Here is a 22,697-nt window from a genome sequence, read left to right as displayed (position 1 = left end):
CTATTAATTGGCAATGAGGACAATACTTAAACATATGTTATCACTTTTCCAAGCGATTAGTGAAGAAACTACAGTAACCAGCAATTTTTGAAGTTGTCTTTTTTCTATTGAGTGTAATTACATGGTCATTATAGGGCTGGACAGAATAGAGTTTTCTTGATCAACTGAAATCATGTGAATCAGAAGGAAAGACTGTGGCATATTTTTTATGTTAATATTACAATGAATGATAAAGAAATAGCTTTGCGCCTTCTTGCATGAAGTATAAAAATATCCCATCAATGATAACACAAGATTCACATCAGCACTGACACCAAAAACAAAGAAAACAAACCAGCTTTGGTTTAGAAACCCTTTGCCTCTCATGCCCTCAGAATAATACTCAGCAGTCCATACAGTACAGAGGAGCTAAAAACTCTTAACAGGAAGCATGAATTTAGAATTAATGATTGACATCTTAGATCAGTGCCTGAGATATTCAAGCCACAAAGCACATTTGGCTAACAAATGATTATCTTTTCATATTCTTAAACTGGGAAAGTCACCACATCAATTGAGAATGCAACTACAGGCATGAGTAGTACAACTCAAAATAAGAGTGGCAGACTTGAATATAAAACAATGTTGGAACACTACTGTACTGAGCAACTTAATTTTAAATAATTCAGTCAAAACCACAAGGGGAATAAGTATCTCATCAAGAAGGAGTTCTGTTCACCATGCCAGTAAGGGGAGAAATAAAATGGATTTATAAAATTAATGATTCAATCATCCAACAGAGCAAGTAGGTCGGTCTGGGTTTATCAGTTACTTGCGATGTTTTTAAATTGAAGATTTACTATGCATATATGATATATCTATACTAGGTAAGCAGGCATTTGCAAAACTGGAATTAGTTCATGTTCATTCACAATTGACAGTAAACACTGAACATGGTGCATTGCTCACAGTGAAAACCCATAAGGAATGATTCATTTTAATAGATTGCCCTCAGGAACAGCATAAATTCCTGCTGTTTGATGAAGTGCTATAAGAAAAGCATAACAGGAAACCAGTGTTATTTGGATACAAATTTCCAAGTCAAAAAGTGGTGCAAGCCAGCAAAACCTCTTACATGAGACATGTGCCTAAGAAGATGGGAAATGACCAGTACTGTATGGTCACGTATACAAGCCGGTCTTCAAGGGAGGTGAGAGGCTTTTAGCTGACATTGTTCATGCTTAATAGCCTTTCCTTGAACTGGCTTGCAGAGGAAGGGATGTCAAACATTCTTCCTTGCAGCTGTTGAATGTTAAAGCTGTTTTCAGCCTGTTAACATTAGCTGGAACATTTAAGTATGTTTCTCATTATTCACCAGTTTATCATTTTAGCTATTATTTTTCCATTACTTCTTCCTAACTGGTGTAATTATCCACAAGACAGGAATTTTTTCACTTGAGCTGGGGACCACTGATATCCTTAGAAGAAAAGATCCTGTCATAGATAAGAAATACCATAATCAAAACAGCAGCTTTTTAGTAATGGATATGTCCAAGCAGCCGAAAGGACCCTCAAGTTCCCAGGACCTGACACTCTCCCCCAGTGCTCCTTTCTCACAGCACTGCCTTGGGGAAATTCTACTTCATTTCTCTGCCAGATACTTATACATGGACAGTCAATGTTTGTGATAATGGATATTTTTGTGGATATCATCCTGAGTCCTCTGAGTCAGAACGTTTAGTTTTCCACCAGTCTACCCAGCTGCAAGGTGAAGCTCCAAAAGATGTTTGATGTTTTCTGCTCCTGAGGTGTGAATATGATTTCTGTTCCTCCAGCAATAAGTGAGGCAGGGGCTTTAGCTCCATCCCTTCTCTGCAGTCATTTAGTATTTCATTACAACCTATATCTACACCAAGAGCATTTTTCTGGTCCTGAACCCAGGCCCCGCTGTGGTAAGTGCTGTGTAGATGTGGCTGGGAGAAATATAATTTTTGTAAGTATTGAGCTTCAGTGTGAGCATCCTTTTTTTTTTTTGATATCAGGGTGTTTAAAAGAGGTAGCTAAATATGGATTTGAAAGCCAAACTTCAAGCCACTGGCTTTAGACAAATAATTTCCTTATAGCTTCTGGCAAAATTTCAGGCTGTCAAATAATAGAAAGAGGCAGTCACAGCTGGTTTCATCCAAAGGCACCTGAAGTTGTTTGGATTGTTCATCCCTGTGAGCCAGCTCCAAGCACTCAGGAGCAGAGGAGAGCAGCAGACTGCCTGGCTCACAGTGCCCAGGGACACAGAGCAGCCCCAGGAAGACACAATGATGGAAAGCCATTACCTGCATCCTCTCACACTCAATTTTGTGACTGCAGAACCCAGCCAAGAAGCCTGAGATGACACTGGATGGAGGTTCACCTCCACAGAGCTGTTGCCACCGACACTGTCATTGCCATGGACTGTTGTCATTGTCACTGTCCCTGCCTAGCAGGATGGAAGGGGTTGTCTTAGAGACAAGATATAAATGCACATAACCAGTCTGAGCCACCTCTTTACACACAAAGACAGCTTGCCACCTTATCTGCAGAGGCACTAGCAGGGGAGAGTTGTTGTCCATTTTGGGCCAGAAGGCGAAATCTTTCCCTTCTTTAGGTCCACTGTATGTTAACAGTCTGTAGGAAGTTGGTTTGCCCCGCTGCAATGTCAGCTGTCCCACAGGGATATTTGGAAGGAACAGACAACAAGGAAAAGATATATCTGTCAGCTTGGATATAGAGCAGAAGTGAAACACAAACTCTGATCAGAGGTTTTCTGCTGTCGCTCTTCTGCTTGCTTTTTCAGCTCGTTGTTGTTTTTTCCAATAGATTCATCCCCTGTACTGCTTTCCCAGCTCTCTCTGTGCAGGAGCACCGAGACTGAAACATACTTATCTCTGCAAGGTGAGGGAGAAAGCATTCAGCAGTGTCTGTCTATCAAAATAATTAAATCAAGGTCTCTGAGAGAAGAAGCAAGAGTAAATGAAATATCAAAATGATGGAAAAGAAATTAAAGGAAAGTCTCTGAATGTTTTCAAGAAGCAGTAAAGAACTAGTTCTTCTGCCCAAAAGCTTTTCTGTCAGCTTCAGATATTGCTCAAGGAGTTAAGGAAAACTGAACCCCCGAGCTATTCTCTCACACATAATGCTTGAGAGTCAAACCTTCCAGGTCTCCTACCCCAGGTACGGCATCACACCCCTGGCACTGCCTCCCCATTCCCTCTAACCATGTTGAACTCATTAGTTTCCAATTTCAAACTCTGTGAAGCACTAGAGTTTCTCATTACCATTTTTGTTTTAACATTACAGAATGGCACATCTTCCTCTGAATTAAGAATCAGCCAAACCATTTTGGCTGAAACTTGTCAGACAGGTTAAAATATATAAATATATATATATTCCCTGTGGGATGCAGTAGAGACTTCAGCTGAAACTGCTAGTCTGGCAAATTTGCTGCTGGTAGCTAACATGGTATATAAATATATCATCAAAAATGATGTTGAGGGGACACTTTGTAGCTTTAAAAACAAATATTAAAAAATTAGGAAACATCAGAATTAAGCAGGTGTGTGCCACCATACAGTCAGCCCCACGGTAATTCAGTAAAAGCTTGGAAAAGCCTTCTTTTAACTGGCTTAGCGCTCTCCTTTTCTCCGAGGTTATAGCTAGAGGCGCATGAACAACCAAGCCATCTTGTCTACTGCAGTGCAATGGGCTGCATGAGGGTTTTCACTTCAAAACAAAGTCCTTAGATGTTACCACCATTTGCTGCCTGCCTTCATTTCAGCTGCCTCATTTCTTCCTTCTCTGCTTCCTACCAGCAGCTGCACTTGCACAACCCTCCATGCTTCGCCCACGGGGGATGCCGCGGGGACACCCGCAGCCTGCCCACCCAGAGCCGCACTCCCTCTGTGGCTCAGCGCCTGGCTGGGCAGCGGGAGGCTAGAGTGCAGCCCGACGCTTCGATCACTTCACAGGCTGTAAAAGCATTTTTAAGAGCTTTTCCAGCTCCGACACCTCCGAAACGAAACGTTTCATTTTTCAAGCATCGTGGGTATTATCTTTAAATGTAAACACTGGAGAAAGCCACAGTAGATTGCCTGCCGTTATTGATTCTGGAAGGACTGCTGACTGAAGTGCTACACACCAACAGAGCAAGAGCGATTTAATGATCATTAGCGTTCAGAAGTTTCTCAGTGAGAAGATTAAGAGGTCAGGAAATCTACTGAATTTCTTTTCTTTGTTTGAGATTCAAGGTAAGAAAATGTGTGCAGCATTTTCCTTTTCAGATTCTTGAGGAGACATGCCCGTGATGGGAGATAAGACATCCCCTTCAGGACTCACAGGTTATTTTAAAGGATGATTTAAAAATAAAATATTGGCCTGTAAGGGTGAATGTTGATAATGCAGCCTTACAGTATCTCTCAGAGGAAACAAAAGAAAAGGTGCAATGCTGCTACAGCTCAGAAATTGCTTTATTATCTGACTCACACTTGGAGCAGGGCAGTCTCCAGTCTTGGCATCTATCACAAAACATCAGAGAAGCAGCACTGAGGTACAATTTTAAAATTACAATGGAAAGAGGCTATTATTTCCACTTTGTAGGAGTGTGCTAGAGGCCAGCTTTCTACTATCTAGAATAGCTATTTTCCTCTCAGTCTCTGAATCAGTGTCTGTTTGGGGCTCATTAGAGCATAATTTCTTTCTGTCCAAATATTTTTGCCTTCCTAGAGTCACAAAGAACAGTCCTGAAAGAAATTCAGAAACTTTTTTTTCTTTTAGTTTCCCTACTGATACATTTGCTAATACAGTAATTAAAAGCAAATTGCACTCCTCTATAGCTACAGAAGTAATTATGGGCCATGTCTAATAGGGGTTGCCAAAACAACTAACAACTCTCAAACTATCTCATTGAGCACTTTCTCCCCTGTGGGTCTCTTAACAGGCTCAGCAGCTCATTTCCTTTCCTTTTCCAGCCTATGTGTCTCAGCACTAAATGTGGAAGTCCAAACACCATCCTCAAACCACAACTGGTAACTAAGCTTTTGTGGTTCTCTGGCTCAACACTGCAGAACAATTCTTAGCTGATGGCAGAAGGCAAGATGCCCCGAAGCACAGAGAAAGGCCAGAACAACAAAGCAGAAGAAGAATAAAGTCTTGAACTCCGCAGCAAACTGCCTTCTCGCTGTATTTATCCTGTTCCATGCCTTCACACTCCTGATCTTCTTTCAGCATAGCTTCTCTAAGACCTCCATCCTTCCTCACCTTTGCTAGTTTGTCATCATTAACCAGGCACGCCAACCAGCATGTACGTCTCCATTCTTGATGAGTCTCAGATAGTCACATTTGGTAGGAGACAACAAATCAACAGAAGGACTATACTGTGCCATTGCTGCAATTCTGCTCTGTAACAGGACTGAGGGACAACCAGAGAGCTTCCTCACTCCTTTCCAAGGAAGCTACAATTCCTGTCAGGTCCCTTCTAGGCTTCTCCTGCACCTGCAGAGCAAAGTGCTGCAAGCAGCTACCCGGGAGGGGAGCTGCCCCTGTGGAGAAGCAAGACACATTTGTGGTTGTCATAAGACACAAGCATATCCTGGCACATCCACAAACTAAAGGAAATAGCTCCCCATCTGCAATGGAAACACCCTTTCCAAAACAACAGAGATCCTACTCTTTGTGTCTCACACTAATGACATTAAAAATCTACTTTTATGTTTTCCTTAGTGACTTTTAGCCCAAACATTAAAGATTATGGTCATTTGTCTCCTTATAGCAGGCACAAGACATGATCACACTCAGGTAATAAGCACCCACCAGAGAGAGAAGCTGTAAAGTATTTCTAGTGCTGTATTAATGCTGAGAAAACCAAGTAAAACACAGACTGAAAGACACCTACTGTAAATGTATTCCATTGGATTTCTGTCTTTTTAAAATCAAGCTTGCTAGCTATACTATCTTAACTTTCTTTTCAATCAACGTTTTGAGAGAAGCACGCATTGCATTTGGGCAGGCCCACAGTCCCTTTCTGTTTCCAGCTTGTACCCATCTTTCATCTCATATCTGATTAAGCCACTTAACACAAAGAAGATGAGTTGTTAGATCACGTTTAATGTTGGTGAAATGTGTCTAAATAACAGCCCCGGACAGGTATCTAAGCATCTGCACATCCTACCTGCTAAAGAGCCACCTCTCAGAATGAAAAGGTTACGAGCACAGCCCAATGCCCTTGGTTGGGGCTGCTCTCATCAGATGTGCTACAAGTATCTGCACTTGGATGGCAGTGGGTGCGAACAAAGGGCCCGAGTGCCCTGCAGCTCTTGCTATAGAAAGCAACAGGAATTCAGGAATTTTCAGCTCCCTGCTGCACATAGCATTTCTCAGTTCTCAGCCAGAAATGGTTGCACTTTTGATGCACCACATGTCAGTTAGAAAGTACCCCAAGAATACTGAGGAAAATGATTAGGAATCAAGGAACAGAAAAAAACCTATTTGCATTACTCTCTCAATTTTTTTAAAGAAGATGTGTTGAAAAGAGTCTGCCTGTGCTGTTGGTGGTATTGCTTCCATAACAATGAGCTGCATAGACCCATTCCGGTTTGGCTTTTCTCCAGCAATGCACTACTTCAGTTTAAAGCAGAAAAAGTAAAGTATTTTCTCTGAAATATGCCTGGAGTAACATGAAACTGAATCAAACAATCCATTGGGATATTTATTCTTTTATGAATTAGTTATGTTGGTATAGCTACTGTTACAACATTTGAGCCAGTCCTTGTCTCATTGAGGTTCAGGGAATTTTGCCATAAGAAAGAAAGAAATGTTTTTACTCTTCTTCATTGCCATTTTCCTAATTAATATCAACAATGTACTTTTAGAAACAGTTTGTTTGGTATCACTCGCAGGCACAGAATCTGTGATGCGTAGTTTACTATTTATCTAGAACAAAGTTTTGCTAAAACAGTTTTTAATATGGCTGTAGTGTTAAAGCTTAGACCTCCAGCAAGCCTCTCCTGGCCTGCAGAGCAGAGCTGTAATATTTCTATTGCAATCACATTTAAACTTGAATGTTAGACGACAGCCAAGAACACTGTCCAGTAAGAAACAAGATCTAGGAAGAAGTGTTCTCACAAGAAAATCCTACATAACTAGCTTAGAATGGAAATATATGTATATATAATCGTAAAACAAATATGAAAGATGAAATCCCTCAGATATGCCTTCTTCCCCAATCCTCATTGCTGTTCTTACAGAACTGTTACCAAAAGTGCTTGCTCAAGCATACATGTTACTGAGCAATTTGCTTTTATATTCTGGTAGAACCGTTTGTGCCTCAGTAAGATGATAATGTCAGCAGCTCTTTTATTTAGTTCAATATTTTATATACACTAAATTTTCTAAAACTTCCTGCAAATCTGACATGTCAGATTTGGGGTGTTTAATTTCACATGTTAAACCTACTTTTTGTCCATGTCCAGTGCCTGCTGACAGAAGTTTGAGCATTGTAGGCATTGGCACCCACTCCTACTTTCCATTTGTTGTATTTCTCTGTTATTCCTGTGGCACAAGGACACGTGATCACACATAGTTAGGTAGATCTAATACTTATGCCAAAGGAACAGAGGTATATATGAGGCAGTTTGTGTAGCGGGTAATTTTCAGAAGTGGCTCAGACTCTACTGTTGGTTACAACCTCCCTGTGTTCATAAGGATTTCATTTATTTTTATCTTACACCCTGAGTATGCATTATTAGCTGTCTCGTGATACATCTTCCCTCTTTTGAACAATTTAGTACAGTTCCTCAATTTATTTGGCTCCAGAGTCAAATTTATGTCATCCGTTTTGCCAGACAGCAAAAGCAGAGTCTCATACAAGCATTTAAATCAATCAGACCATAGGACCTCAGTCCTGGGGAGTCAGTCTTTCGAAAAGAATTTATTACCAAAATACAAAAATACTTATCTGTAGAAATAAATCTGTATCTGCAGTACATATATCAACAAAGACAGGTAGATCGGGTAGCAAGAGTGTAGAGTGAGTAAAAGTTTTGAATTAACGCTTATGCTCTGTGAATTAGATTTTACAGGACTTCTAAAGAAAAAAAAAAAAAGAAAAAAAAAAATCCAACAAATTCTTCTTAATACTCACCATTGTATTTTTGCCTGTTTCCTTCCATTATTATTACTGCAGTCCTAGGGGATATGATGCATCTATAAAAAAAACATCACTATGTCCTACCCAGGTTGTTTTTCAACCTTTACACTTGAAAAGCCTTTAGAGATGAACTAAGAGATGGCTGTGACTCAGGAGTTTGATAGTCCCACGATTCCTACCTGTGACCTCAGTGCTCAATGAAGCTTTCCACATGCACCCTTCTAAAAATTTCCTTGTCATTTCCAGCCAACATTTAAATCTCAGCACCAGCAGTGGAAGGACAGACATTCCCCTACCTCAGCATCACCCTCACTTGGGAGTGTGGGTGAGCGGGGAACAGCTACCCCAGGGCAGGCAAGGGGCAGATAAATAGGGAACAAAATCACAGCAGGGAGCTAGGAGGACAGGTGCCCAATGGGACTCTGAGTCTGGCACTCAGACTGCTCAGCCCACTTTCCTCAGCCTCCAGACTCTCAGGATTGCACTCCTTCTGTACATTTCAATGCACAGGAGATGAAAGTCATCCCACTGCAGAGTTAGTAACACTCCTCAAATGTTATTGAGGGACTTTGAGCCACCAGTGTGCTATGCATGGTTCTCCGCAGAGACTAATTTCAACTGTCTTCAGTGTAACAGGGAGTAAAACAGCAGGACATGCCGGTGCCTCACAAGTTACTAATGGCTTTGAATCTTCAGACTGGCTTTCCATCACACAAGCCCTCAAAGACTTTTGAAAGCATTGCTGCCTTCGCTCACTAACATAGCCCAGTGCTTCAGCAGCACTGTGCAAGCAGTATTCCTGGGCCTGAGCATGCAGTCAGTTGAGCCTGGATTAAAGCTTGGTTCCAAATCCAGACTCACCTAGCACATGATTTTCCCTTTAAGCATTCATATAGGCTTTAGGGCACGTTTGAGGGAGAGTCCCAGCAACACCTGGTAACTAAGCATGACCGTATGTTCTGAAAGAGCAGAGCAAGAACGAGTGCTCAGCACAACTGCAGACATCCTGAGCCAGTACACAGCATGGTTGTTCTGAATCTCAGCACCAGTATAGCTAACATCAAGAAATAACCAGCAGATATAGAGCTCACCTTGCTAAAGCCAGTTCTCCAGCCATTCGTAACTTTGCAAGGCAGACAAGGACGATGACTGTGGTACTGGACACTACTCACTCGCATAAAGCTACACGCATGAATAGCTGTAGGCAGAAGCATCACCTTTCTCTTCACCCCTCTCCGAGCAATAGAAGACTTTATAGCAAAGATAATCTTGAACTGGAAGAAGTGCAGTGAAAAACTTGTAGGACCATTAGAAGATACAAGAAGAACTTGGCATACATGCCAGCAAAAGGAAGACTGGGCAGGGATACAAGAGCTTTATGAATAAGACATGAATAAACATCAGCAATTATAAATCTAACGAAACTGCAAGGCTGCATTGGCCCAAGAACAAAAGGATATAAAACAAGCCTACATCAGTCTGCAAATTAGGGGAAGATTTCAAACTCTCTCAGCAGTGTAGTTCTGAAAGAGCTTTTAAAAAGAAAAGTGCAAGCAACGCACAGTGCCCAACAAGTGCTGGGACTGGGAAATGCTTCACCACCAGCGCTGCACATGCACAGGGGGCATGTGGAAGTTATTCACCACAGACTGCTCCATGCAGGGGACTAAACAACAGGGGACTACACTAGACACCCATCTGTTTTCCTGTGCCAAATACTCCAGTCCTTGACCAGCAATAGTTTAGTCAGCAGTGATGGACAACCAGCCTGTTGGGATTTCTGGAACAGGAGCAACAAGGAGTGAAGGTGGAAGCTTTACTAGGAGTGTCTCTATCAGGATTCAGTTTATGATTTACAACCCTTTTCTATTTTGGACTTAAGCTGCATAATTAGCACTGAACCTGACAAGGTGCATGCCAGCCAAGTGATTTAGCTTCAAAACATAATTACTTTTCTTATACTGTTGAGGAGATAAAACAAGGAATAAATCCAGTACAGTATTTCATTAAAAGACATCTGTGAAGGTGCGTTGTTATTGATACTGGTCTCAATTCAGTCTTGGTATAAACCAGGAGTACAACTAGGGCTGGATTTGGTCAACTATGTTAATGATTTAGGCATAATTAGCTTAACCTCTATCACTGAACATGGCATCAGTAACATGACTGAATGATGTCATAAATCAATGTGTTCAGGGCAAGCCTGATCAGACCACCAAGACAGGGAAATAGATGCTTAGTCATCATGTGTGTCTGACAGCAATAGTACCTTGCAGAAGAAAAGTGTTCTTCTCCTAACCAACCTCCCAGAGAGCTTTCCTGCTCTGAGTTAGCCATCTTTCAGCTGCATACCTATGGGCAAGAAACAATGAAGGAGCTATTTTAGGAGATTTTTTATAAAAAAAAAAAAAAAAAAAAAAAAAAAAAAAAAAAAGAGCGCTATCTTTGGGGAGGTTTTCCCTGGCATAAATTCAGCAGAACAGGACTTTGACAGGAATTGCAGGAGAAAAAGAAGAATGGGTGAACAGTCCATGGGCAGAGGGAGATGACGCCAGCTGACCCAGTTGTGTGGCATTCAGATTTCTCTGGATGAACAACCACGTGCCAGGAGAGGCCCCTTTTCTAACCTGCTCCCGAAATTCAAAGTACTGTGCCATGCCTCAGACGTAAGCAAGGTTTCCAGGGTTCCAGGATGCTGGTTGCTTGTCTCTCCCCACACTTGCACCAGTGATCAAAGCAAGGAGGCAGAAACCATGTCATTTTCCCATTAAAGACACAGGAGCTCATGTTGTAGGAGCTAAGGTCCCTGGCTGACTTGCTGTCTGACCCTCTCAGGTAACCACCCTCATCTAGGAGGACAACAAAGGGGAAGGTCCCAGTCTGCGAGGTGGACCGGGGGTTTGTTAAGCATGGAGGTGCCACACAAACCTCTTTCACATTTACCTGAGAGACAGTAAATCATAATCTCTCACAGTCAGAGCGATACCCCGGTCAAAGAAGAGATTAGATAGTACAGCTTGTTCCTTCACAGTTTATAGGTAAAGTGCTCTGTACTGGTGCAGGGAGGAGGCAGCTTTTCACCGCGCATTGTGATGCACGAGCTGGAGTGGAGATTGGCAAGGGGAAAGAAGAAAGTTATTATTTTTGAGATTGTACCATTCTGGGACTAGAGCTACTCTGCAAATTGAATTCATATTGATAATATGTAGTAGGCAAACTATTTTTCAGGAGAAAACTTCCAGGCTGTTATCAGCTATGTAGAGAACAGTACCATATTTCAGAACAAATACTATTAATTCTCCTTCACCCCCCTTAGATTAAAATAGGATTTAATTATATGACCAGAACAAATACCATTAATAACTCTAGCTTATTTCTTGACACCATACATAATAAAAATGTACAGGCTGGTTTGTGCTTTCATTCTGTCTGTACCACAGGTACATTTGGGAACTGGAGTCAAAACATCTTCTCACAGTGATCAAACAAAGCAATGTTATTTTTACAGATACTGCATGCCATGGGAAAGAAAAGAAGAAGAAGAAGAAAGGAGCTTAATACTTACCTTACTCCCAAGGATCCCATTTTCAAGAGCTGACCTAGGGTAAAAAACTCCCCAGGCCCTGGGAGACTTTCTGCTGGCCAGAGTACAAAATAAATATAAAAGAAATGTGTAAAGAGAAGGAATTAACATTTCATCATTGCCTATTCATTCCACAATAAGGTGATTGGTATGAATAAGAATGTGACAGCAACTGTGATTCCTGAGGCTGGAGATTACAGGTTAATGAACGGCTTGAAACACTGGTTGAAATTATTGAAAATTAAATAATAGTTTTAAAAGTAAAGGAAAAAAAGGAAATTAATTACTCTATAATTTTATTACAGATAAAAAGATGAAGTAATTACTATTTGATTAGCATCAGTCCCTTTGCCACCAAAACCAGTGGCCACAACCCAATCAAGTTCTGCAGTGAAAGATGTGTGACTTCAGCACAGCGAAATGCAAGCAGAGCCAAACGATATTCATTAAATCAATGGAGAGAATTCACTTCTCTAGCAAAGGCAGGAGTATGCAAAGTGCTAGAAATATAAATACACCTTATTGTTGTAGATATATACATACATCTGTGAAGAATTCAAACATTGTCAGTCAAGCTTGTAGGATTTGCCAGACTCTTAACTGAAGCTGTGAAACTACACCACAAGGCTTGATGCTCCAGTCGACTGTGTTGGTGAAGAGCTGTATTGACAACAGAGTTCTAAAAAAGGCAAAATTGTTCTCTACACACACTGGCATTTGCATGTCTGTGGAGAATGAAAATTGTTTTTACCTGCTAACGCATTTCCCTGCAAGTGGAAACTTCTATCACTTGTATGCTTTGAAGCACATGAAAAAAAATGTATCTTCAAACAGCTAAAAAAACATGATTATTAGGAATAATTACACCTGGTTATACTGAGCTATTTAGAAATATTACTGCTTTATTCAGAGGTATTCAGTTAGATGGGACTTTAGAAGATCAGAAGCACAGCTCCAACTGATCAAGAAAGGCTGTTCTGAGAATCATCATTCTTTCTAGCTCAGAATCGGAAAACAGAAAAATTGAACAAAAAAATGGGTCCAGCTGATCAAAACTTTTAATAGTGATAATTTTTAATTATTTTACTTTCATTGTATAGTGTTGAACTGTTTTGGCTTGTCTTTTCCGTATGCACTACATTTAAAAACATGTAAAAATATGTTAAAAGTCAGTTCAAGTTGAAGAAATTGCAAAAGTAACATTTAAAATATAGCATTATATAATCTGATATTTTTTAAAAAATATATAAATAAATAAAATAAAATAAAAAGAAAACTAGGACATATGTCAAAAAAGCAATCCTTTACCAAAACAAGCTTAATTTTTGAAAAGGAAAACAAATCATATCAACTTAAATATTTTAATAAATGATATTTTGGTAAGAATCCCAGTCAGTCAATTTTAAATTAAGAAGCATTTTTTTAAAAAAAATAATAATCTAAAATAAATGTTTTTCAAATCTTGCATTCATATTTCACATTTGGTATATATCTTATAGCTATCACTAGTCTTATCAAAAACTGATTTCTTTAAAAATTATAATTTTTATTATAATGGTAAATTGTTAGGGATATTTTCACAACTGAAATTTAATTTGGAATAAAAATTGAAAACTAAATTCTTTAGAAATAAAATCTAAAACTTTAGTTATAAAAATGAAATCCGTTGAAATTATGAAATCTGTAAGCACAGTTTAAATCCTACTGTAGCTGATATTCTTCCTCTTAAACTTGCCTATGTAGAATTTCGATTAAACAGATTGAATTATATTTCTTTATAATATAATCTTTATAATTTCTTCTTGGTGTTGAACCAAGCACATATGATGGAGTACATTAAATGAGACATTTAAAATTGATGAGTACATATGTTATATTTGCAGTCTTTTTCTATGTACATTGCATTTTAAGTTTTATGATTAATTATTCATAATATGAATGCTAAAGGTAAACGACTCAGCAAAACAAGAACAATTATCTTTTCATTGCTGTACTGAAGTAGATCGGATGTTAGGAAAAGGTTCTTCACCCAGGCAGTGGTCAGGCACTGGAACAGGCTCCCCAGGGCAGTGTTTATGGCACCGAGCCTGCAAGAGCTCAAGAAGCCTTTGGACAGAGCTATCAGACACATGGTCTGATTTTTGGTTGTTCTGTGTGGAGCCAAGGGGTGGACTCGATGATCTTTGTGTATCCCTGCGAAGTCAGAGTATTCTGTGATTCTAAGTAAATTCCATGTAAGACCATAATTACAGCTTTCATTCTAAAGGAGAAAGGCTTTTTTTCTTTTTCTTTTTAAGTGATATCCTTGTATCCTAACTAGAATTTCAGGGTGATAGTCAGCCTATAACCATGGAAGGGACACGGCACAGCAAAGCTGTGAGATGTCTTGTCCAGCTGTCATGTTTGGGTGTCTGAATTTTCACACCACGAAACAATGTGAAGTTTTTAAAAAAGCTGTGGGAGAACATCATGAATGCTATGGAAACCTCACAGCTGGAGCTGTACGATGCCAGGCAGGTCACGTCCCCAGCACGATTATGAATACCCCCATGTTGTACCCCCATGTTTCCCCAGCAGCCCAACATGCTGCTATGACACTTGTGCCCTAAGGTTCAGGGAGGTTTCTGCATGTAGAGCAGCCTCTTCTCTCAGAGGTGAGGATCAGCAGTTACAGAGGACTAACAGCAGCATCTGGTGTTTAACAATACCAGGACAGCAGGCTAGGCTCCTCCCTGGAGTAATTCCAATGCCCAGCATTATTTTGCCTTTTATTTTAAAGAAAATTGTCCCTGTCAGCATGCTTTCCAGGCAATGCTGCCACAAGTTTGTGCAGAGACCAGAAAAAAAAAGATAAGATGAAGAGCCAAAATAAGCAATAAATATACATATAATTGACATGATCATCCCTAGGTAAATCCAAGCTAGTGAAACACCGATGATGGTGCCAAGGAAAGGACAAACAATGTCAGAGTAAGTCAAAAGTAAGTCCCCCTGTACTCGGCTCTGGTGAGGCCGTACCTCGAGTACTGTGTTCAGTTTTGGGCCCCTCGCTACAAGGAGGACATCGAGGTGCTTGAGCGGGTCCAAAGAAGGGCGACGAAGCTGGTGAGGGGCCTGGAGAACAAGTCCTACGAGGAGCGGCTGAAGGAGCTGGGCTTATTCAGCCTGGAGAAGAGGAGGCTCAGGGGCGACCTTATCACTCTCTACAGATACCTTAAAGGAGGCTGTAGAGAGGTGGGGGTTGGCCTGTTCTCCCACGTGCCTGGTGACAGGACGAGGGGGAATGGGCTAAAGTTGCGCCAGGGGAGTTTTAGGTCAGATGTTAGGAAGAGCTTCTTTACTGAAAGGGTTGTGAGGCATTGGAACAGGCTGCCCAGGGAGGTGGTGGAGTCACCATCCCTGGAAGTCTTCAAAAGACGTTTAGATGTAGAGCTTAGGGATATGGTTTAGTGGGGACTGTTAGTGTTAGGTTGGAGGTTGGACTCGATGATCTTGAGGTCTCTTCCAACCTAGAAATTCTGTGATTCTGTGATTCTGTGAAAAGGCATCCTGATGCTTCAATTTTAATTCCCTTTATTCAGGGAAAGAAAGTTAAATACTTTTGGGTACTCAAAGAACTTACTTTTAAAGAGGAAAAAGCTAAACGAACAGGGTTAAGTAAGGGATTTATTCCTGCTCTCTACCTATTCTGTCACAGTGGAAGGAAAACCACTAATGATTACATGGTAATTCAGTTAGCTTAGCCACTAGTGAGCCTGAAATGCCACACTTGCCAGGATTACCACTGGAGTGCAGGTGATACACAGCATTTTGAAATGTAGTTAAAGACACAACCCACGCTGAATCTCATAGAAAAGGTGGGAATAAGAGCTTGCCTTTCCTGGCAGCGCCTTGTCAAGCCTGGAGCAGTCTGAGGTGCCCCAGGCAGCCAGGACACTTGGCAAAGTATTTTGCCTACCCTCATGTAGGTAAAATGAAGTAAATGACTGACTGAGGATCTTTTTCTTCAAAACATCGTGGGAAAAACAGCAAACTGAGTGTTTGCTGCCAAAGATTTTTTTCTAGGGCAAGGATTCTCTTCAGACCCTCAGGATTCACCTGAGATTTTCTACTTCCAGATTTCCTACCACTTCCCATTGCTTAAATTTCATACCGCTTAAAAGATTTCTTATTTTACCATGTAAAGAGGTATCTCTACATCCTTGAACTCCCTCAGAGTTTGTAGGTTGGCTGCATGCTCTCCTTTCACGCTCTAGCAGTCATCACTTAACCAAAAAACCTCTCTGTTTTACATTTTCCTCTAAAATCAGTCTCACCAACCCTCACTCATCATTGTGCTATGCTTCTCTGAACTATCTGCTTCATTCTAGTAAGCAGATTCCCCACATCAAAATATATATATATATATATATATTTGACACACGGCCAGCATCAAACAGTGCTCCATGAAGATTTTTTTCTTTAATATTAAACAAACCTCTAGTGAGGATGGAGAGGGAAACATGTTTTCTAAACAGAGTACACAGTTTTGGAGAAAGGTTGAGAACCAGACATCTGTTTAGATATCACAAAACAATGTAAAATCATGCATCATGTCAAGTAAAATTCAGTTTGCAACATGGATAACCTATCTTCTGATCAGTGATAATTTCTGGGATCAGTGCTTAAGCTGATATAGCTTCTTCAGGTGTTTCTGAAACCTTTAAGGAAACCTTCAGGAGTATACACCTGTCACAACAGAATAATTTTGTCCTCATTTTGTGATCTCCTCTCCTATTAGCCTCCTAAGTATCATCTGCGAGTAGATCTGAGAGAAAACAATGAAGACAGCACACAGCTGTCTATCCAGGAGCCACGTGCTTTTCCAGGTACAGTAGTGGCGGTCTTTTTTAAGCAGCTGCAAACAAGGAAGGAGAAGGCAGAAAACACGGTAGCCCAGAAAGCATGGCATTGAATAGCCAGGACTATGACAAGTCAGTGTGGCAATAGTCAGGACTATGACAAGTCAGTGTGGCATGACACGGGAATGCAGGAGTCAGGAAAGGCCAATCTGTATTTTGCTACATGGAGACAGAAGAGATGAACCCTTATATTTGAGGACTACTTTAGAGAGGACGGTCTTAGTCTTCAAAAGCACTAACGTTCTACCAAAGGTTTTTTTCTAGGCACAGGATTAGATTTCAAATCTCACATTGCACAGACTACCCAGTTCCAAAATGCAATCCCAAATAAAGAAAATATGGAAAGAGCAGTATAAACAGTCTCCACTAAGAAAGAAAGAAAAAAAAAAAAAAAAAAAAAAAACATAGTCCAGTGTTCTGGACCAGACTATCATGAACTGTCAAAGTCATCCAAATGAAAGTTTCTGATAAGAAGCTATGACAAAATAGGTGCTAGATCTGATTTTCCCCTATCGCTGTGAACTCACAACACAAGGGGCTCTGAGAACTGGCAAGCCCCAGCATCCCCACGAGAGCCCAGCAGTATGTTAACATCCTGGGAGTTGAAACGACCCAAGGATTTTGTCACCTTCGGTGGATGTTCATTAACTGTGATGGTAGACATTATTTAATGGTTAGTCTATAGTTGTGCCAGATTTTCAGACTGGCCATTGAGGGTCTTCAGTAGTCACATACAAAATTTGTCCTTGTGGTCATGACTTTGTCCCACCAGTTTATGAAAACGTTTGAAAATGCCTCACAAGTTAACACCATAATAATACAATAAAGCTGACTGAAAACTGGCTATGCTACTTGCCAAGAAAATGCCCGGAAAAAGTTGCAATAAAAAACTTAAAATGGGAGATATAATAGCCATGAAAAACTCAAAGACAGACCCACTTAGGCTCCCTGAAATATTTGTTATGACATTTTTTTCTGAATATTGTCAATTCAAAATGAAATATAATTTAACACCAAACCCCTGAAATGTTGTGTGCCACGTATGTCAACCTCTTCAATAAAAATGTCTGTTGCCTTTCTACATGTCACAAAATCCATAATTTTTGAATAATTTTGCTTTTATAAAACCCGACATAAAATGTGCCAGCTGAAGTTTTCCAACCAGTTATTTTCCAGGGGAAGCTGAAAGAACATAGTAATGATAATTTTAGCAAGCAAGCAGAGCACTCAGAGTTGAATCCATACAGGGACTGCAGGCATGAGAAAACCACCTAAGGTAGGAGCTGATACCTGCCACAGATAGTTAAATACCTGTCTGAGAAAAAAATCAGTTTAGTCCCCTGCTGTATTCGTGCTTCTCTGCAGTATAATTAGGCACAAAAGCCATGGCAGTCTTAATCAGACAATAGCAGCAAAGCCAGGTATGGTCCCACTTAAGGAGTCTCCCGTTGAACTGATGCACAAAGCCAGAGCTTTTGTGCTTGCTGTGTCGATGCTGGTAACCAGAGCACCCCCATGCTGAAGAGCCTGTACCCTGAGCTTGCAGCAGCACAAAGGACACACTTGGTGCCAGCCATCAGTTGCCAATGTCACTGCCAACTGCAGCGGGCGGGCAGTAATGGCAGCAGCAGGTGACCACCAGCTAGGTGCAGCCCACCCGTGCTTGGTACCCCACGCTCTCTTTCACTTGCTGTGATCAGGTACAGAGGGAAGACAACACAGGCTGAAGTTGGCTGTCCTAGCGGGCAGCATCACATAGCCTGTCCCTATGAATTTTCATTTCTCTGTGCGTAAGGGAGAAAGCAACATCAAACCTAGAGCACCAGCCTAAGCAAGAGCTACAGCTTGGCAAGTACATGACAGGAAAGATAATCTTGCCCTAATGTTTCTCACCTTGGCACACTGCAGTACCCGCTTCACTCTTGCCAGTGACCAGCACTGTCCTCTGAAATCCCTTTGTGCTCTGACGTACTTATTAGGATTCACATGGGTGAATTCAATGACATATTTAGTCATCGCCTTTAGCTATAAGCAGTTTTTTTTTTAAAAAAAAAAAAAAAAAAGGTTACCATCACAACTGCTTAACGTGTTTCCTATGCTTCCCATTCCTTCTTAACAGTCACCTGCAGATTCATCGAAACTCAACTGTTTGCCTCTCTAACTCAGGTGAAGTATTTTCTAAGTTTCAGATGAAACAACAACACAACAGGATTAGGAAGGGAAAATAAATTCCCAATATTGATCTATTTTTCTGCCATTTAAGAATTGTGTGGGGACCTGGCAGAAATTTAATAAAATCCCTCTCCTACCAACAGCTTATGGGTAGAAAACAATACATTCACAAGCACTCCTTTGGGTGAGAGGCCTCGCACATTTAGAGCGGGTACCTCAAACGCTGGCAGTTACGCTAGTATTTCCAATTGTGAATAAAAATAAAGTGTTCCTAGGGGAAGAGGATTACCGGAGGCTGAAGCCAAATTTATCAGCAGAGAAAAGTGCCTGGTAAGAGTGGGCACAGAGCTGTGCCTTTGTTCCCAGAGGAGTTCAGCTTCCTTAGAAAGCTGAGCACCTGCAAGGGGCAGAGGAAGGCCAGACTGCTCCGGCCCAGTTTGCAGTTTCAGACAGCATGCAGGAGAAGCACAGATCAAGCTGAGGAAAGTGCCAGTTTCAAAGGACAGCTCTGCAGCATTAACTGCATTTGGGAGGCAAATGGAGCAAGCAAGTCCTCAATGTGGAAAAGCCCTGCACATCATGAAGTACCAGTTCTCCCTCCCCACCCTACCAGACAAACAGCAAACACTCTGCCAAAACAGCAGCAAGGAGCCCATCAGGCTGCAGAGCCAGACGAATGAGCATGCAACATCTCACCTGCTTTAGAAAATAAAATGAGAGGCTGCAAATCCACCAGGGCTTAAGGATCTTGCTGCAGGGTAACACACTGCTGGCATTCAGGAGCTTGATCCTTCTAGCAGTGTTTAAATAGCATCTCTACCATGAAAAGATGAAAAGAAGGTAAAGGAGTCCCAGTGCAAAGCTTCCTCTCCTTTGTAGAGAAGGAGATATCGTTTGGGCTCAACAGCTGGCAGCAATCTTTAAATATTTGTCAGCTACCCCTGTTGTCTCCTCGATTTTCAGTTGCAGCTGTTGTAACCAACAGTGCCATCTGCCTTAGAGAGCCTGGCCAGGAGCCCACTCATTTTGTTGCCTTTTTGCTTGTAATTTCTTTCTTGACTGATTTTTCCCACCCGTTCCTCTGGCACAGGCTTATGGCTCTTCTTCCTCTGCACAATGAGAGCAGCTTCAGCAACATCCACCCCTCAGACAGGGACAGACTGGCTGCAGCCACCTGTCCTTTACGGCCTCTCATTTTAGCTCTGAAACCAAGCTGTTGCTTCACCCGTTCTGGTGGTTGTCCCCATGGCTCTCCTCCAGTGCATAACAACACAAATTTGGAGGGATTTTGCGTTTGCTGTCTCTCCATCCAAGCAGCTCATGCTCCTGAATTCATTAGCCCAAACTACAGAATCACTGCCCCCAAACCACTTTCTTCCAGGGGGAGAAAGCATGCAAGGCCCTGAGTTGGGTAGCCTGGATTTCCATACAATGTCAACATTAAATCCTCCCTTCAGAAACAAGGCTAGTTGTAGGCAACAGAGATCTAATGGTCACTGTGGCAATCACATTGATCCACTGAGCTGTGCAGGTGTCAGTGTAATGCTTCTAAGACCAGGTGTGACATGGGTCCTGTCACACAAATCCTTTGTACATCAAAAAGGCAGACATGTCCTGGGCAAATCAGTACTGTGGGATCGGAGCTTTTGCTGTGATGTGTCCACATCTGCTGCAGGGTGACCAAAATAATCTGAGCTCAAACCATCAGTCCCTGTTACCTAAAAAAGCTAAACCTAGTGGCAGTGATTTTAAGGCACAAAATCAAACCTAATGGAATCATGTCAAACTCATGCCACCAAAAGTCAAGCATTCAGATGCAACAGTCCATCATAAAAATCCCATCACAGTCTGGAGCTTGGGGCTCCAGATTTAGTTTCACAATAATTTAGTAACCTCTGGCTAACCTGAAATGAATATTGCTGAGTGCATACCCAAATTATCAGCTGTGTGTTACAATAAAAGCTACAACAAAAAAAAAAGAATCGGAACCGATCCTGATACAGCAATAGCTAGAGATGTCAGTATGCAGACACAACACTAGTTTCATTTATCAGTAGCCAACTAATGGAAAAAAGCCTCAACACAGAATGAGGATGTGAGTGTTAGGAAAGCTAAATTGCTAATTCATTGTGGTTAATTTCGATTAGGACTGCATGTTTGCAGTTGACATGTGCAGTGTAAGCACATCAGCCTCCAAGACAGAACATCAGTTAGATATACTCTTGTAACCCTCCAGCCAGCAGAGGCAGGCAGGAGACACAGCATCTTACCTGGAATCCTTTGCTCTATAATGGTTGAGGAAAGGAATTCCAGTTGCATTGTCTGGGGATCTTTTTTTTTTTTTTTTCACTAAATGTAAGATGACTTTAAAAAGATATGATGCTCAGAGACATGCAAGCAAAGGAAATCTTCCAGGGAAGAGTATTGTAACCCTCAAGCCTAGTGTAACATGCCTGATGCTGGAAGAAACAAACCACAGAGTAATATAACCTGCTTGTATAAAAAAGACCTCAGATAAAAACACATTTTTTTTCAAATGGTTCTACCTTTGCAAGGCAACATCTATAGTAGTTTATAGATTAGCTCTGTTCAGCCCTCACTAACACAAGGCAAACAACTTATCCTGTGCAGCTAGAACTTCATTTCTTTTCTGAGGCACTATCTGAATTAGGGAAATATAAACCATAGGGGGGTTACGCATTTTGTAGGTATTCTTTCCAGTTACTAAAAGCACTTGTTGCTGAGTGGTACTGACATAATGGATTTCTGTCTTTGTATTCATCCACCCACCATGCATCCCCACTCGTGGCCAGACCATCCACGCGCAGTGCTTTCTTCATCACAGCATGCATGATGTTCCTGAAAGACAGCTTTATGGAGTTTGCAACAATGAGCAAACAGTCCACCCCCACCTCAAACTGCATGAAACTACATGAAGCATCTTCTCCAGCAAGCTTGCATTTGAAACTGATTGAAAACTGATTGCAATATTTTTCCCTTTGATTTCCTGAATGGTCCTATCTCAGTGAAATCCTGCAAGGCTGGAACAGATCCTAGCTCTCCTGCTCAACTACTGCTCTCAGCCAGTGGTGAGATCCAGCATCCAGCCATCAGTCACTGGCATGGCCCTGCTCCTGCACGTTCCACATGCTTGTGTTTGCCCCATCTCATAGAGCAGTGATATGGAGCCAAAACCTGCATCTTTGCTCTGCTTCCTTCATGCCCTTGGTCCTAGGAGGTTTTCATGGCTGTTTAGGCACACAACCCAAAATAAGGCACCAGTGCTTACCCCAAAATGTCAGTCTTCAGCTCACAGTCTCACGGATGTTGAGCTTCATTCGCATCGCAGGAGTCTCGTATCAGCAGTGACTGCAAGCGAATGCTTGCCTCTGCACAACGACAGCTTAAGAGACAGGAAAGGTTTCTGCTGCGCAGAAGGAAACTGTTCCACAAAATATTTGGCTCTTTGGTTTCACTCCAAATCAGAACGAAGTCGCGCCGCAAGGAAGCGTTTCCAAATTCCGAGGTAGCCCCAGCCCAAGGCAGGCCAGCTGGCTGGGTGCCCTGGCCTCCGAAACCAGCCCCCTCTCTGGGCTGCTGCCACGCGGCCTCTTCCAGAGTCCTGCGTCTGGGAAGCCTGGGGAGGCCGAAAGCAAAGCCAGACCCAGTCAGGCTGGCACAAGGTTAGGTGGGTTTTGCCACCACCCAGCTTAGTTTGCCTCAGAATTTTGTCCAAATCAAATTATTTCTCTGAAGGGCTTGTTTGCTGAGATCTGCTGCTCGACTGAAACACTTCCCCACAGGAAGTTTTGTGCCCAGCTCCAGCCGCGCTTGTTGGCAGCCTCCCCCATCCCTTGTCATTGAGTCACCAGCTGTCACAGCACTG

General features: G+C 41.7%; 1 long non-coding RNA gene across 1 annotated transcript; it reads right to left on the bottom strand.

Moving 5' to 3' along the window:
• Positions 1–1,534: 1,534 nt before the first annotated feature.
• Positions 1,535–20,119, bottom strand: LOC118162198. Its single transcript, XR_004748333.1, has 3 exons — positions 19,508–20,119; positions 8,150–8,211; positions 1,535–2,900 (listed from the first exon to the last, which is right to left on the bottom strand). It is a non-coding gene; the product is annotated as an uncharacterized LOC118162198 (long non-coding RNA).
• Between the last annotated feature and the right edge of the window lie 2,578 nt (positions 20,120–22,697).

Source organism: Oxyura jamaicensis, chromosome 2 (assembly GCF_011077185.1).
Source record: "Oxyura jamaicensis isolate SHBP4307 breed ruddy duck chromosome 2, BPBGC_Ojam_1.0, whole genome shotgun sequence".
Taxonomy (NCBI): domain Eukaryota; kingdom Metazoa; phylum Chordata; class Aves; order Anseriformes; family Anatidae; genus Oxyura; species Oxyura jamaicensis.
Note: the sequence above shows the minus strand (reverse complement) of the source record. Positions and strands in the feature narration are given on the sequence as shown.